General features: G+C 36.3%; 1 protein-coding gene and 2 long non-coding RNA genes across 14 annotated transcripts in view; 2 read left to right on the top strand and 1 right to left on the bottom strand.

Annotated features, from left to right (window-relative positions):
• LOC139970318 (uncharacterized) overlaps window positions 1-17915 on the bottom strand; it is a 47999-nt gene extending 30084 nt beyond the window's left edge. The window contains exon 1 of the long non-coding RNA XR_011794114.1: window positions 17415-17915. This is a non-coding gene — a long non-coding RNA (uncharacterized lncRNA). The remainder of the gene's footprint in view (window positions 1-17414) is intronic.
• LOC139970296 (uncharacterized) lies at window positions 5606-16995 on the top strand. The gene is made up of 5 exons (XR_011794087.1): window positions 5606-6167; window positions 7519-7645; window positions 9295-9406; window positions 13716-13874; window positions 14443-16995. It is a non-coding gene; the product is annotated as an uncharacterized lncRNA (long non-coding RNA).
• A 192-nt stretch (window positions 17916-18107) lies between the features above and the next one.
• The window catches only part of LOC139970090 (uncharacterized), a 22549-nt gene continuing 22044 nt past the window's right edge, over window positions 18108-18612 (top strand). For 4 of the 12 annotated variants that reach the window (XM_071975779.1, XM_071975777.1, XM_071975786.1 and 1 more), the window contains exon 1: window positions 18112-18525. The gene's annotated coding sequence lies outside the window, so the exon portion shown is untranslated. Of the gene's footprint in view, window positions 18526-18612 lie in introns of all 12 variants that reach the window. The other 8 variants (XR_011794051.1, XR_011794059.1, XM_071975802.1 and 5 more) reach the window with 4 other exon arrangements.

The raw sequence follows: 18612 nt of genomic DNA, 5'->3' as shown, positions 1-18612 counted from the left end.
AAAACAGTGTGTTTGGCGAATAGGATCATTTATATACCTACCAGTATGTGTATGCATGGAGGTCAAAAACAGGTAAAAAAAAACAGGTAAAATGGAGGTAAAAAACAGTTTAACCTCCATGGAGGTAAAAACAGTTTTCCCTCCATGGTGTATGCATGTGTGCATGCGTGAGTGTATGTATGTATGCAATGCATGTACGTGTATAGGTATGGATGGGTGGGAATAACAAATAAGCTGCATTAATAATATATGATGCATTTCATTGAAAATAAGGCTGCAGATATATATATATATATATATATATATATATATATATATATATATATATATTTATATATATATATATATATATACATAAATATATATTTATATATACATATATATATATACTTATATATAAATATATATATATATATATATATATATATTATTATTATTATTATTATTAGTATTATAGAAAACCAGAGAAATAAGATATGACTCATAATTGAAAAATAAGGAGTAAAGTTTTAGAAAATATATTAGAATTTCGGTCACCTTGGGGCCTTCGTTAGCAATACTTGGCAGTCGAATGAAAATGAAATGAAAATATACTAACACAATGAAAGTATGACGCTAGATAAGTGTAAGTTGCATTGATGGAATTAAAACCAAATAAACCATGACTATACAGGAAGCGGATGAATGAGCAAAGAACGGATAACATGTTTGTAGAACTGATAGTTGTTAAGGCACTTAAGGGGTCCCAAGTCTTTGTCGAGGCCGGTGACTTAATACGAAAGATCCAATCGATTTCTTTACGTTTACGTTCAGTAGCGAGCCTGAAGTTGGGGGGGGGGGGGGAATGCAGTGGCTGAAATTCCAACTTGATGGGTTTTGGAGCCAGAAAATTCCGACTGCTGCCTTGTACCCCCACCCGCACTACTCGTGAACGATACGGTCAGTGTTAGTCAGACATCCCATCTTTCGCGACTGCAATTTTGTTCCGAATTTTTTGCGGTACATTTGTAGCACTGGCCCTCACTTCACAAACTTATTATTCACTCTGGTAAAGCGGGTAAGCAACTGAGTTGAGTTATCTGCTTGATAGGCTACATAGACTACTAACTACAAAAGCTATGTTAATGTGACAATGGGGAAAACCTTTTTTCAACAAATTATATTCGACGACATAGTGAATTACCCCAAAATACAGTGCTTTTTCCTAGCGCGCTTAATATTATTTTCTTGGGGGGGGGGGGGGGGCTATTTATCACTCACATGATTTTTTTGTTTAATTGTTCACTTCATTCCAACTGAGCATTGGGAATGAAATGAATACTTAAACATTTTGCAGAAAAATGTTGAGTTGACGACTGATACGATAAGTTATCAATTAAACATTTTGCAGAAATTTTTCAATTGCTCCATTGGAATGAAGTGAACAATTGAACATTTTGCCAAAAAATGTCCAATTGACGAGATAAGATATGTTGTCAATTAAACATTTTGCAGAAAATTTTTCAATTGCTCAGATGGAATGAAGTGAACAACTGAACATTTTGCAGCAAAATGTCCAATTCACGAGATATGATAAGTTGTCAATTAAACATTTTGTAGAAAATTGTTCAATTGCTCAGTTAAAGCAACTAAGCAATCCAATTTTTTTTTTTTTTTTTGTAAGATTTTATCTTGTTATCTAAACAATTTACTGAAAAATTTCACCCTATGGGGCAAAGTTTTTCTCATGTTGATGGCACTTTAAAGCTTCCGTAGATAAGCATTGAGCGTTTTTATCGTATACGTTGTACAGTAGTTTTATTAGGCGTTTTTTTTACAGTATTCAAAATCACACGAAGTTTTGTATGGTGGAGTATAAAGATCGCGAGATGCAATTTCTAAATTTGACAAGGAAAACGTGGTAAATATGACTGATTAAAGGTCAATTTTGACCAAAAATTGTAGGTCACTCACAAATTACAAGAATATATGAAATTAGAGTGCGACAGTCGGAAAAATTAGAGTGAGACAGTCGGAAATTCGGACTGTCGCACTCAAATTTTCCAACTATCATCAGTTTTACAAAGATTAGGGGTGGGGTGTGAGACACCCCCACCCCTCTAGCGACGTCCCTGAGTGTACGTATACACACGGCACGTCGAATAATACACGGGCGAAACTCGCAGTGTCCTGCATTACCATTGAACTTCTGAGTTCGTATATTTTTCAAGAAACCGACACGGATACATACGACAACGTATACCAATATGTAAATGTCTCTCAAGATCGGTATGTCATAGGCACCTAGATGACTGAATTTCCCAGTGAGGTAAAATTCCTCCTAGATGGTAATCAAACGGTTTAAGAATTTTACCCAAAGGTGACCATATTTTAATATGGAGCATATATGGGGCCAATACATCATAACTTTAAGCCTTCGAAATAACCTATTGTAGTTGCATATAACAAGGTTTGAACCTAACTGGAGACCAAAACTTCCCCGTATGCAACACCTTTGAAAAATAAAGAGGCGGGGGGGGGGGGGGTCGGAAAGAGGATTCAAGAAAGTTTGTAATATATAGGCTTCTTAAATAGTGCAGTTCCTAAAGGGTCTACTCGTTTGTATTGGGTTTTAATGCCTTCTGAATCGCTTAATTTTCAAGCAGTTTCTGTGAAGACTACTATATTTCAGTCATACTTTCTCAAGCGTGGGCACAATGCCTAAGCGTGGGCACAATAAAGTTACTGTCACACATGCATGTTAACCAATATGTATATGTGTAGTGTACGCGGCTGCGTGCAGTACATATTTTGTCTATGTAAATATGTTAATCGTAATGTCTTTTTCCCGTGTTGATAGATGGGCTATAGTATGGGGTGCCTCCTATGATAGTAAGAAACCCGTTACCATTAAGTACCATTGACGTACCCATCAGTGGCGTCGCCAAGGGGGGGGGGGGCTGGGGCCTGAAAAAAATCGTGCCCCCAGGTGCCCTTCCCCTTCAGATGCGGTTGTAGTGTTAAAAAAAATACTCAGACAAAAAACTTTATTTGCCTAAATAAATTAAAAACATCAATATTGGACAGATGCAAGCCCGAGAATTACTTCAAGTTGCTAAATATAGCACCAGATTGCATCTGAGGACCCTTAAAATTGATCCAAAATTCACAAAGTGGAAGGGAGAACTTTCCCCTATCACCCCTCCCACAGGACGGCATTTAACAATACACATTGTGCCTCCATAAGTAAGTGATGTCCCCCCCCCCCCCTGTACTACATGAAATTGGACAGTAATGATGGATGAAGAACCCGAAGTACATCTGTTTTTCCGTATCACATATTATTTCACAAAAATTACAAAATTTAAACCCCAATGACGTGCGGGCATAATCTATACGAATTCAATACATCACTAACTATAGGTGGTGGCGAGATCCTCAACCCTAAATGTGATAGATTTTGTGTATAACTTCTGCATATCAGTTTCCAATCTTATTTCCGAAAATTTTAATCAATAAGAAGTGCTGAATGTGAACAAATCCTAAATGAGAGTATATGCCTAGAGTCGGCGAATAAACAATTTTGGTTGTAAAATGTATACATGATATTTTTCTCAAATTGATACATATGACCTTGAATTTTACCCATCTTTTTAATTGTGTTAATGAAAATGACATATGTAAAGGAGGATTTTGTAACACCTTTAGATCCAGAGATATGTGTGTTTTCCACGTCGCAAAAAGTACGCCCTCTATTCCATCTTGTTGCTAAAATGTGTTTTTTCCCTCTTTTGTTGGAGACTAGGTATTTTCCTTTATATTGTAACATGATTCAGCTAGGAGTTGATCACAATGCACAGAGTAAATTGGTAAATTTGTATAATTATATTCCAAACAAAATTGAAATAACCCTATCAATTAGACACAAGCATTTTACTGTTTTCCAAAATTATCATGGAAGTTTGATGTATTTTGCCACATTAGGAGGCTTTAAATGTATTGTCAATGTTAGTGCGATTAATTAAGTGAAAATAGCTATGGCTGTAGAAAATCGGAGGGTTGAGCGCCGTAGGCTAGGACTATATTGTAATGGACTTGTCGCAACAGAAATGTGTATGTGTTTGTGTATGGGTGAGGCGGGGGGGGGGGTGGGGATATAATGATATTCTTTATAGCAAGTGATTTTAATGTTATGATCACAAGCTGGCTGAAAAAATATACCATAATATATCGTACAAGCATGCAGCTATTTTTTTTGGTTGGGGGGGGGGGTGGTCAGGTCGACCGTTGTTTATATAGGATCAGCAAAGTCGTTGGGAGCTGGGGTTAGCATCGATGTGGGGCAGATCTCCATGCCCCTGCCCCCATATCCCACCGTGCTACTGTTTACAAACAAGTGAAAGCGAAATTTTCCAAATGTATCCATGTAAACCACAAATGAATACTTCTACAGAAAGGCTAACCTAACACAAATAAGACTATAGGCATGCATGTGTGTTTGACAAGTAATACTGATGAGAACTCCGCATAGTGCATATTTTTACACAGTACAACTAAACAAGTCTACTACAGTACTATTATAAAAGTTACCAGCGTTAGCCTTTTCACACAATAGATCTAGCGTATTTTTTCACCTTTCTAGTATTCCAGCATACGTTTTATCAAAAACCGCACCAAATCGGTAATTCACAAAATAATTACTTTGTTTTCTGAAACTTTGAGACCAAATTACCACTTGGCAACCCAATAAAATATATTTATAGGCTTCCGTGGCTTTTACACTATAATACCGCGTGAACTGTTTTAATATTAATGGGTTTTTCATACTTGGATTTTTCATTAGGACTGAATCAGCATTTTTGTAAAATCCACAGTTAATTTTCTTGTATTATTTCCTGATTGTTATTAACCGTTTTAACTTGTTAAAATAATCACTAGACTGCCTATGATAGATATGAATCAGTTCAACGAGCAGTCAACGAATTATTGAAAACAAAACATAACAAGTGAGTGAAACTGATTATCTAGCGTTTTCTGGGGTTTTATTTTGGCAAATCTAACGTTTTATTGTTACTTGTCGCTGGTAACCCTGATTATTATTATGCTAACCGTAAATGACCTTTGGCCACCCTGTACTAGTTTTTAGTGATTGACAGATCAGCTGTGCCGCAACCCATTACAACCAGTGTTACCAGAGTTAGCGTTTTTACACTAGATCTAGCGTTTTTAGTCATTTCTGGGTTTCTAGCGCACGTTTTTTCTAATTTTGGTTATTCTACCGTATTTTGCCTAAAACTAGTTAAATTTACCAAAAATAGACCATTTTTCAGATTTTTTAGACAAAATTCTTACTTGGAGACCCATCCAAATTTATTTTGAGTATTTTTGCCCAATCTTCGGAATTTCCTACCAAAAATTTCCATATTTTTTTCAAATTATCTGGGTCAGACTATCACTCATATCAACTATTCAAATTCTATTTTGTGATCGGTGACCATTCATCCTACGAATCTGTGCTAAATTGACTCGAAACAACACGAAAGTTAGGGAAACTACCATTTAGCGTTTTCTAGGGTTTTATTTTCGCAAATCTAGCGTTTTTTCGTCAACTGTCGCTGGTAACGCTGATTACAACTCCCTGGTAGTACAGTAGATACTGTAGTGTAATCGCACAAAAACATCGTGTGTTATGACACATGTCACATACGTTGTACTCCCTGTCCCAGGGCAACTCCGAATATTGAGCCCATCGTTTTAAATTCTACACTTGTTGCTAGCGTCCATACTGACACGATTTTTATCGTCAACTCTTCTTCGAAATCGGGTGTTTTTCGTAAAAAGCATGCATCCTGAATTCCTGACCATCGTCGATACAATACTATATAATAATCATAACTGACCTATGAATCTAACGTAGCATTGTCACTCTAGGCTATGAACTTTGAAAACGAAAGTTTTGGACCAAATGTACTACTAGTACGCGATTTCCGGCTGCGAATGACACATTTCCAATCCGAATTTTTTACCGGCCCGGGCAAGGATCAGATCCATAGTACGGCTCGAGTGCAAATGCGACTGGATCAATGCATCAGTTTACCCCGTGGAGAGATGATCGTCTGATAAAATCAGAGGACCTGATCTGGATCTTGTATAAAAGCACAAGTCCAAGAACAGATTTAAGAACTTAGGTAAGTGCTAATTTTCAAATTTAATCTTTATAGCAGCAAATATGCTTATATACTTCATTATTGCATACTGTACATGGTGCATATTGCTATAATTTATTTCAGGCTTTTCCAGTTACAAACATCCCCCTCCCCCCCCCCCAAGAAAAAATAACAAAACAAATAACAGTTTTGGCATATATATGTCCCTGCATGGTCCAGTGTGCAGATTTTTACTCACATTTGTTGCTCTCACTATGTGTGATTGTGGGAACTAGGGACTGTGTCCCAATGGCTAGGAAAATTATTGAAGGTCAGGCTATTTTATTGAAGTTAATGAGTTTTGTCCTTTTTTACAAGTTGTACTGAAGTTTGGTAGAACAGTACCATTTTGACAAAATATTGTCAACTAAAAATTCACTTTTCAACATTGCAGCATTGATACTGACATTGGAGAAGTCCTTTCCCTCCATACATCCACATACAGTACCTCTCAGATGTGCAAGATTTCTTAACAGGGCTACACAGTCTGCATAAAGTACTAACCTCAGAAGCAATCAATCACAACAATATTGTCTTGCCTGATTGCAACTCCATTGTGGAAATAAAACCTGAAAACTTTGTCCCTTTGGTTGTGGTCAAACAGTGTGTCAATAAAGGATCATATGACACCTAGCCAGTTCATATCAAAGTGTAAGGCAGTCTATACTGCAGCAACCAACAGTGAATATATACAGTCTTCAAAAGCAGGGTTAACCACAGAAAGGGAGTAAAACTGTTGAGCAGTGGTCATGCTCTGAGGACTTACTCTTTCAATGCATGCCTTTGGATACTGTTTCACCAGGGAGCTGCTAGTAGCAGCTCCCTGGCTCATGTTATTGTGGTGTGCAGCTGAGTAAATGAAGATTTAGTTGTGCTCATTTGTCATTGTGCTCCACTTTAATGGGAAACAAAATGTGTGAAGGAAACCTAACAAATTTTAACAAATTACCAGTTTTCTGTCAGAATGTAAAGAGGATGATCCTGACAAATTGGACATTGAGCCAACTCTTTTCTCATCTCCACACAAAAGCAAGGGAAATACATCCCTACCTAATACACTTAAAAGGAACGTGAGCATGGATAATGAAATGGAAAATTTGGAAGAGGAACCAACTTTAAATAATCATACTAAAACAAAACTTTCACTGTCGTTTGAATGGGGCAGTCACTGTGAGTCACAACATCAGTACTATTTCTCCAGATACAACAAATGATTCGCTGCAGTTGTACCTTGACATAAGTTCAAATGGAAGTAGTAGCAGTAGCTTTGGTATTGCCAGAGATTTTTCTGCATCAATTTCTTCATGTGATCAAAACCTTTTTTATTCACCAGGAGTGAGAAAAAACGAAGGAGACGCAATCAAGCATTTGATCCACTGCCTATGTTCCAATCTGATTGCTGTGATGGTAGCTGTATCAAATCGCTTTCTTACGATGACCTAGAACAGTCTTTTCTAGAGGTTAGTGAAGTGAGGGAAACTGAGCTAAAGCAATTCACTCTGGACAAGATTTGGATTCATCAGGAAAGATCATGTCACACCTGAGACAAATCTTGTTCTATTTATGTAATTTGTGGGAAGATTGTATGTGAGAAAGCATTTTGTATGTTCTTTGGTATTAGTAGCAAGTTATTCAAAGATTGTCTGAAATAATTTCAAGTTGGCAAGAAAAATGCAATTCATGGCAATAAAGGCAAGAAAAGGATGAGAACAAAAACTCCATTTGCACTAGCTTGGATGAGGTGTTTATTTGAACATATTGGAGATTACATGCCCCACAAAACAGAAGTGCACCTTCCAGTGTCATACACAAAGACTTCTCTCCATGCACGCATGAATAAGGAAATGATAGAAATTGGCATTGGTGAACAAAGCATCATTTCCAAGGAATACTTTATGGAAATCTTTAGAAGAGTTCAAGATTCCTAATTATTTTATCTTGTGAATGTGCATGGATTTATGACAGTTATTGTTGCATACATTGCATGGGAAAAGGGGAATAAAATTTCAAATTCCTCATAGCTAGTAGCTTTAAATTGATTAACTAGCATGAAGACATTGATAAAGTATACTGAAACTTGTGAGGTCGAAAGTGCTGTTGTAAGACTGTTTTGCCAAAATTCAATTTCACACAAGCAATAGCTGTGTACATTACAAATGATAACTTTCAAGTACTGTACATGGTCTGCTGATCAATCACAATTGGTGGGTTTTAGCCTGGGGTGTCAAAACCACAGGCATTGCATCCTTTTATCTTTGCTGACTATGGAGGCTTTAACTTCATACAATCCAGTGACATTTAATCTGTTTAGTTAACTACATGTGCAGTCCATTAAACATTTCTTCAGAAAAATTCATGTGTCTCTATTGTTAGCTTCAGCTTCAGCAAGCACAAAGACTGTACTGTACATACTGGAGAGAATACACCTCACAGCTAGTGTGCCACTAAAGCTGCATTATCATTCCTTAAAAAACATTAGAATTATTGTCAAAAATTTTGATTTAAAGAAGTTCTAAAGAACATGTTACATAAGTTTGATTGCAACCTCCACTCAAATCAGGAGTAAAAGTGCTTTCTGCTGAAATGTCAAGGAACAACTCCCTTAGATAGTGACATTTTCAGAAAGTTCCCCCAAATATGCCAGAAATTAAAATATGCTTACCTTTGGTCAAACTTCTTTAATTGTTTTAATTGCCACCTTTGAGGACATTTACCTCAACTGTCCGGGAAAATGATTAGGGTCTTATTTCCAAACATCCCTATCAATTGGTCTAATAAATAACATGAGAAGATGTTGTACAGCTTTACTTGTTCTTTTCTCAATAGCAACTCTCAACATCCTATACTCCTTTAAAGGAATTCTCTAAAGTACCTAAAAGAATGCTTAACTTCAGTTATAATTAGTAACAAAATTCAACATGCTCATTGCATTATTCTATGGGTATTCATAAAAACAACATGGTTCAAATTGACACAATAAAACTCTATCACTAATCACTACATAACTTTTTCTTGATTAGGTTAAGCAGTTCAATTTTACACCATTGTGTGAAGTAAAACTTATACTTTAAATGCTTAATTAAAGTATTTCAACATTATATTTTTCTAGACGACTGAGTTTACTGTGGGTGGTACTTGAAAGAGGTAGCGGAAAGAACGAGGAGTGGAAAGAAAAATGAAGAATGCCGACAATTGCAAGAAGTTCATCTTAATCATCTTAAGTGAGTCAAAATATTTTACTAATTTAGAGTTAAAAGTTGATGTCTGCTTTCCTTTTTGAATCCTTGCAGAAGTCAAAAGCAATAGAAAGACTATCTATTCCTTCAAGTCCTCTATATGTGTGGGTGTGTCAGTGATGCTCCTAGTTAACACTTATCTCTTTCAAAAACTTTCTTGAACTACAAATTGGATATAGTAGCCCTAACTAAGATGATAAACCCTAAAGTTCAGAGAAAGGTCATTGGATAGGTCTCAATTTTTCGTAACAAGTAACTAAAATGGCAGAAAATGAGATAGCCTGGGTCTTTTCTGGCCCTACTTTGAGTGTGCTCTATATTCACAAGCAAAGGCATGTTTGAGTTTTACTTTCCATAGGATCCTTGCCCAGTAGTAGTTGTACAGGAAAAGTGCAAAAAAAAAGTCAAGCGGGTGGTACGTTTTATGAACAGCGCCCTCAAACTTAAGAAATCTCACTTCTGGCCCTAATTGGGGGTCCATTTTGGGCCTGTGGGTATATTTCAATTTTTTTTAATACCATTCTTTCAGGAGCGTATTGTTCCTATTTTTAGAAACTCAAGTAAAAACGTTGTGTATTTTGTGTTATCTATTCAAATTTATGACTCGAAAATTGCGAAAATCACCTCGTTCATATGTATGAAAATGCTTGCACAAGCCGATTTGAGTAATTCAAATGACAACAACTTCTTAGCATTAGCATACAGGTGCTTAACAATTAAGAGGGTGGTCCACTAGCATAAGGGCTACCAATAAACTGCATTTCCAGGGTCATATGCCGAACGATGTCTGTGAACAGCACCCTCAAACATCACATTTTACAAATATTTTGGGCTATTTTGGGCATTTCAAGGTCAAATTTGGTCACAATTAAAAGTTTTATTTTTGGTTTTCAATACAAACTAGTAAGATATGTATAGTTATGATGCAAAGAATGTGCTCAAACATATTTTATATAAGTTATTAATGCTCTGGAGGGCAGCTTAAAGTGGCATATATGAGAGTTATATCAGCCCTACAGAAACATGCTTGCGAGGGCAAACAGTGGTAACATTATATCTTCATTCAAGGAGATCATGCTAACAACATTAAAAACTATTGAAATGTATTAAAAGGGTTCTGTCTAATACTCTTTGGCTCCCACCCCCCCCTAACACCCTCCCCATAGTGCACTATGCATATTTGTATACATGCATACAGTATGTGACTGACTTCTACTGCAAAGAGACTGCATAAACATGCATTCAAGGTATACTGAATTATTGGTATGGTCCACAGTGTGCACTATATATGTGTGTACATGTTCAGTACAGTGTTATTTTACACCAAGTACTATTAAATACACACTGTCCAAAATAATGAACAGTATACACACTGTACATGTATTTACTGGTTAAACATTCCTTTTAAATTATTGAAAGTCTTTTAATTTATTGAATTAGCAAAAGAATTATACACTACATTGCAAATATTTAAAAAGACATTGAAATATGCACTATGCACTATACTGTATATGTGTGTACATGTTCAGTACAGTGTTGTTCTACACCAATTACTATTAAATAAACACTGTCCAAAAACATGTACAGTACACACTGCACATTTATGTACTGGTTAAACATTCTTTTTAAATTATTGAAAGTCTTTTAATTATTGAATTAGCAAAAGCATACACTAAATTGCAAATATTTAAAATGATATTGAAATATGCACAGTATTGAATGGAATGACCAGTACACAGTGTGTACTGTACATGATTGTGGACAGTGTGTATTTATTTAGTGCTTGGTGTAAAAATAACACTGTACTGAACATTTACACACATATATAGTGTAGGGTTGGGCGATATTTGCTTTTTAATGTCACGATAAATAGTTCAAAAATTATCGCGATATTTCGATAATTACGATAATTTTTTCTTGTTGTTTTTAGTGTGTTCGCGAACACACTAAAACCAACTGCCGATTTCCCACCGGTGTTTTAGCGCAGAAAACACACCGAGCATAATGGCGTGGGGTATAGGGCCCGCCTTAGAGCCCCGTTGGGGTCAAGGGGTGGAACCCATTGTGGGGGTCTAGGGGCGAATGCCCCCGGAAAAGTTAAGTATTTTTGCGTGTCTGGCGATAAAAAATTCGCAATTGAGGATTCAAAATACTGACTAACTTTATGAATTTAAATTGTCACGAAACTGATGAAAGTTTTAAAATGACAAGTTAGAGTAGCTATATTATGTGATAAATGAAAAGAGAATTAATCTGTCTTACAATCTTTATAAAGTTTAACTTACAAAACTGTCGATATTATGAAACAAACTACGTTCGGCAAGCCTCGTTTCTAGACTGCCTAACAATCAGTTTACAACTGCAGTGTTTAACCGTACTTAGATATCACGGTAGGCTACAATGTGCTTCAAATTTTCTCAGGTACCTTGAAAAACAACCCCCCTGTCTAACACCTGTTTGTTAACATTTTTGGCACGGTTCCAAAAAACTTTTCATGGAGTAAACTTTTTTGGCTCCACTCTAGAATTAATTAGGTCAGTCAGTAAAGGATCCGTAAAGTTATGCGAAATATTATCTTAGACGTTCAAGGAAAGTAGGTAAATATCCCCGTAACATTAAGGTAAGTAAAACACACCTCAAGCCAACCGACTCCTCCGCATGAACAAAACAATCTATTCCCCATGATACACGAGGCACAGTCTATACCATACAGACATACTGTAGCACGATATCAAGGCCCCAATAGCTACAGTATGGCCATCTTTATGAAAGTAAACCTTGTAATTCCATGTTTTAGGCCACCCTGTAGCACGATATCAAGGCCCCAATAGCTACAGTATGGCCATCTTTATGAAAGTAAACCTTGTAATTCCATGTTTTAGGCCACCAGGCGTGATTAACTTAATGCTTAATATTGTTTCCATGTCCTTGTAGAAATCGTCAACTTCGCAAAATACAATTAGTTGTGTTTTTGTTGTTACGTGAGATCCGTAACCGACGAAGTGGTTAGGCTATTTACTATACACTTAACTATGGTAGGATATTATTAATTATTATGTTTTTTTGGAAATTCTAGAAAATACTTTCTTTCCCCCGCTTTACACCAGATGTGGTCTTCTGGTTTATTCATAAATGGGTGTACTAGAGCCTTGTTTACATGACACCTGTTGCATTTAGCACGATATGCCAGTTCCGCGTTAATTTTCCGAAAGTATTTTGCTCGATCTTTCGTAAAATTAGAAAGGTGTGCCAACTTACTTTTCGTACAGAATTGGTAATTTCTCTACTGATTTTCAGAGTTTTGTTCTTTATACAGTCAATGTTGTAAAGAACGGGTTTTTACGAAGTTCAAAAGTCAGTAAATGAAGTTGATAAAATATTTCTTTTCAACTTTCTTAACCATGGAATGCTAGAATAACATTTACACATAAAACGGAGAATTTTTTTTTCTACATCTATTTCAAATTTCTTTCACAAGAAATTATCGTCATTTGTTCAATCCTCAAAAAATATCGTCTTGAAAAAAAATTATCGCGATAATAATAATTTTCGATATATCGCCCAACCATAATATAGTGCACACTGTATGTATGCACTGGTTCACATTCATATTCTAATCTGATATAGGGTTGGGTAGAGGATGTGGGTGGGAGGGGGTGAGTTACATGCATACAGACAATTTGAAGCAGAAGATTACCTTACCAAATACAGTAATTCAGTATACCTTGAATGCATGTTTATGCAGTCTCTTTGCAGTATTAAAATTCAGTCACATATGCATACAAATCTGCATAGTGCACTATGGGGAGGGTGCTGGGGGGGGGGGTGAGAGGGAGTCAAAGAGTACTAGACAGAACCCTTTTAATAAATAACATTTCAATAGTTTCTAATGTTGTTTTACATGGTCTCCTTGAATGAAGATACAATGTTACCACTGTTTGCCCTCGCAAGCATGTTTCTGTAGGGCTGATGTAACTCTCATGAGCCACTTTAATTTGGTTGCTAGGCGGGGTCGTAACCTAGCAACGAAAAAGTTTCAAATTTTTTTTTTGCCCAATTTCATCCTTTGAGACATATGGCAGGACACCATATCAGTTCCAGGCGATTCTAAGAGGGTCGACGTGGAATCGACCCAAAAATCTGTTGATTTGGCATGGATTGACCCATATATCATTTACATTATTTCTCAAATGATATTGGATCAAAACTCAAATCAATATTTCTTATCTGATATCGTAAACCCTGTATCAGTTAAGAGTTTATTTTGTATCATAATATGTTCTATTTTTACTAGGTCAAAAGGAGAGCAGTAACATCTTGCCCGCACTAAGGCGTGCCAGGTTTCTTTGGAACTGAATACCCTTATAGTCGATGGAATGGACCAATCAAAGACTGATCTGCCACATTTTGTCAAGAGTGAAAAGGATGTAAAACATCCACATCCACATAACAGGTCAGTACTATATTATCATGGAGGTCTGTTTTACCTCCATGGTATTGTGAAGTGACCTAAGAGTGCACAAGACGGAAAGTGTTTATGTCATTATAAGTGTAAACATCACGTTTTCTGGTTTCCGAGAAATTGTAATCCTACAGTATGAAATTGTAATGTCATGTTGGTGTATAGTACAGTATGTATGTGCGTGAGCAGTATGTGTGTGTGGGTGTTTATACAGGGTGTTTGTTTGTATGATGCCTTGTTTTACAACACAATGTCTCAAGAGGGGAAGCTTGATTATCTTCATAAATAGTATAAGGATGGACACCTAAGGTTACAAGAAGTCTAGTGTTCCTATTGTTTTGGTTGAGGTCAAATCAATTCTGTTCTTTATTTTGTTGTTCTGATAAAGATTATGGCCTTAGTATCCATCAAATATTATGTGACTGTTTTGTTTTGTTTGTTAAAGCACATAGTAGGTTAATTATCAAACTTTATTTAATAGCAGAAAACAAGTAATAACAACCTCTTTATCATACATGTCAATGAAGTAGTCTATATTCATTCTTCTCTTTCTTTTCAGGTGTCCTAATTCACACTAAAGGTCCATGTGACAAGTTTGCATATATGTTATGACTGATCTGAAGCATATCCAACATGATTCAAACATGACCATTACATGCAATTTGTGGACACTAGTGAAGCACAAGGATACTCTTGGGAAGGATCTGTTTTTGCAAATGGATAATTGTTACAGGGAGAATAAGAACCGCTATCTTCTGTCCTTCTGCCCTTCTGCTCCTTGCTTTTAGAGTTGAAGATCTTCAGAGTGGTGATATATATAAATGTTATAACTTTGCTAAAGAAGTTATTGAAGTATCTGACTATATTCAAGTTGGGAATATAGCAGCCGTAAACCTCATTGATTCAAGCACACGACCATACTTTGGAGAAGTCACTAAAATTTAAAAGGATGAGGTTATTTTACATTGGATGAAGGGATCCTGGACTGGAGACTGGAAACTGCTAGACTGTGGCCAAGGAAGAAATAAGCAGCCATACACACCATCAGTTTCTTTCCATTCCTTAATGTTCTGGGACTTTAATTTAACCCATAAAAATCGCCTTCCAAAGAGGGAAGTCTGTGACTTGAAAGAAAGATATGCAGCTATAGATAAAGAATTTGAGCTGAATAACTAGGAAACCTTATGTTTTACACATACTATTGATTGGGCAGTGTGTACTCTTATTTTCTTGCAACAACTTGTGTAAAAGAAGATATGTAGTTTTGAGAAACACACACAATTTTGTTGGTGTATTGCTACACTTAACTGGTTGGGGCGTACTGGTACGCCCCAAAGATATATACAATTTATCATAGGGGTGTATTTCTACTCTAAACTGGTTGGGGCGTACTGGTACGCCCAAAAGATATATACACTTTATCATAGTGTATATTTCAACACTTAACTGGTTGGGGCGTACTGGTACGCCCCAAAGATATATACAATTTATCATAGTGGTCTATTGCTACACTTAACTGGTTGGGGCGTACTGGTACGCCCCAAAGATATATACAATTTATCATAGTGGTCTATTGCTACACTTAACTGGTTGGGGCGTACTGGTACGCCCCAAAGATATATACAATTTATCATAGGGGTGTATTTCTACTCTAAACTTGTTGGGGCGTACTGGTACGCCCCAAAGATATATACAATTAATCATAGTGGTGTATTGCTACACTTAACTGGTTGGGGCGTACTGGTACGCCCCAAAGATATATACAATTAATCATAGTGGTGTATTGCTACACTTAACTGGTTGGGGCGTACTGGTACGCCCCAAAGATATATACAATTTATCATAGTGGTATATTGCTACACTTAACTGGTTGGGGCGTACTGGTACGCCCCAAAGATATATACAATTTATCATAGTGGTATATTTCAACACTTAACTGGTTGGGGCGTACTGGTACGCCCCAAAGATATGTATATAATTAATCATAGTGGTGTATTGCTACACTTAACTGGTTGGGGCGTACTGGTACGCCCCAAAGATATATACAATTTATCATAGTGGTCTATTGCTACCCTTAACTGGTTGGGGCGTACTGGTACGCCCCAAAGATAAATACAATTTATCATAGAGGTGCATTTCTATACTTAACTGGTTGGGGCGTACTGGTACGCCCCAAAGATATATACAATTTATCATAGTGGTATATTGCTACACTTAACTGGTTGGGGCGTACTGGTACGCCCCAAAGATATATACAATTTATCATAGTGGTATATTTCAACACTTAACTGGTTGGGGCGTACTGGTACGCCCCAAAGATATGTATATAATTAATCATAGTGGTGTATTGCTACACTTAACTGGTTGGGGCGTACTGGTACGCCCCAAAGATATATACAATTTATCATAGTGGTCTATTGCTACCCTTAACTGGTTGGGGCGTACTGGTACGCCCCAAAGATAAATACAATTTATCATAGAGGTGCATTTCTATACTTAACTGGTTGGGGCGTACTGGTACGCCCCAAAGATATATACAATTTATCATAGTGGTGTATTGCTACACTTAACTGGTTGGGGCGTATTGGTACGCCCCAAAGATAGAACTTATTACAAGTAGAGGTGTATTGCTACACTTAACTGGTTGGGGTGTATTGGAACGCCCCAAAGATACAAAAAAAATTGTACAATATATCCATTTTGCCCCAAAATGACTATTTATCAAAAAATACTTGTATTTTAGGTTCGCTTTGGGAAAATCATACCAAAAATAATCATATATTAAATTTTTGCTATGTTTTGTCAACTTGATTGATAAAAATCTTTGCTTTTGTTAGTAAGTGATGGTTTATTCAAAATTCAGTGAATGTTATGGCTACATTGCTTAATTTGTTAGTATCTGTAACAGCAAACTCTTTTAAGACATCTAATCCACCAGAATAGAGATAAAATGTTTATGTCTGCTCGTTTTACTATGAATTAACAAGGTAACACTGTTGTGTTAAATTATTCCATGTAAATGGCTATGTATCCTGCATTTCTGAATAAATGTATATTTACAGAATTTTACAAATAAGAAATGTTACATGCAAATAAATGAGAAAATACGCAACATATTTCAAATGTCATATTTTTCATGTACTTATACAATGCAAAAACCAGGCCTTGGTTAACAGACCACATTTCAACGTAAAAGGGTTGAATTCACTCGTACATCTTTCATTTTTCAGCTTTACTTGGAGAAAAAGTGAAAAGTCATATTTCCTTAATTACCCAAATGTTTCCTAGTCTCTTATACCCCCAAGGTTCATCCAAACAAAATATTTTTTCTTACAAAACAACCATTCCCGTTACTTTCACGTATACATACAGTAAGAGCCCACATACTTACAACTACATACATACAAATCTTCACAATCCTGATGTATGGTGAATTAGAATATCTTATTTACGTACACATTACATGTAAGGATTGAGAAAATAATTCAAAAGTTGATGATACAAAATGGTGTGATGATTCTAAAACGTCACCTCTGGTACAAAATAGTTGAAACCGCTATTACGCATCACATATACCCGTAAATATTTGATAGTGTATTTCGCAGGCTTGTAACTAGTTTAATGTTCAGCTCAGCCTAGTCAGACTTTTAGCACAGTATATTAATGTCTAAATGTCTTCTTCACTGCATTCTCCTAAAAAATCTTTCAAAATGACGCCCATTAGCTAACAGTGACCAAAACACCAAAGACTGATTTAATTGTCATAAACTTTTAACAGTTCGACGTTTAAAGTTGTAACCAGCTGCATATCTAAACTCTGTAAATATAATCTCGTTTCTCCTGATGTTTACTTCATTGCGTACCTTGAACTCAAAGAAAGACTGCGATTTTTGTACTGATTCGGTTCCATTATCAATGTCAAACCAAACAAGATTGATATGTATACCGTATGTGTGTTTGTTTAAAAGATTTTGTAGATGTTTTAAATCTACAACCTCATATACGAATAACCCAATAATGTACGTTGAACGAAATAATACTAATGTACCGACCTTTGATCATGCATTAACGTTGATATATTATGTACAATCGATCGTTTAAGTAGTTCCTTCAAAATCTCCATGACATTTGTAATTTGCTAATATTTAATCCCTCAGATTCAACGATGCTATAAATATATATGACATGTCAACGTGTCTGTGCCCACGCAGTTGTCATGTGATTTGCTTCTTTCGTTAATTAATCCTGGTTAGTGTGGGAATAATTTTGGCGGGAATTCTTCAGACACCTCGTGGCTTTTTTTTGCAAAAGAAATTTGGGCGCGTGTAAAAGGGTTCTGTATGTTCTGTCCAATAGACCGGCCGTCCAAAAACTGACATCCTAGTAATAATGCAGATGTGTCTGTTAAATAGCCAATTTCATGGACTGCTGTGTTTTAAAAATTAATGCCTGCGTGATATCCGACGTTCAACGAATCCAATTTCTTTGGCGAACAACACAACCGTTCGTTACTTCCACGTATACATACCGTAGGAGCTAACACGTACGTATGTGTACCAACAGAGGAAGCACAGAGAGCGCACGTTGACTGAGGTTCTCCGGATGGTGGCTGCCAGAGAAGTCCACAATAAGAGTATTTTCTGTAAGTCCTTTGAAAATTTTATTGTAAGAAAATCATTGATAGGCGTATCCGACGTGACTGTCGTAATTTTTATATAATTTAAGGAGT

Source organism: Apostichopus japonicus, chromosome 1 (assembly GCF_037975245.1).
Source record: "Apostichopus japonicus isolate 1M-3 chromosome 1, ASM3797524v1, whole genome shotgun sequence".
Taxonomy (NCBI): domain Eukaryota; kingdom Metazoa; phylum Echinodermata; class Holothuroidea; order Aspidochirotida; family Stichopodidae; genus Apostichopus; species Apostichopus japonicus.
The sequence above is the reverse complement of the archived record's forward strand: the minus strand, read 5'-3'. Positions and strand labels throughout refer to the sequence as shown.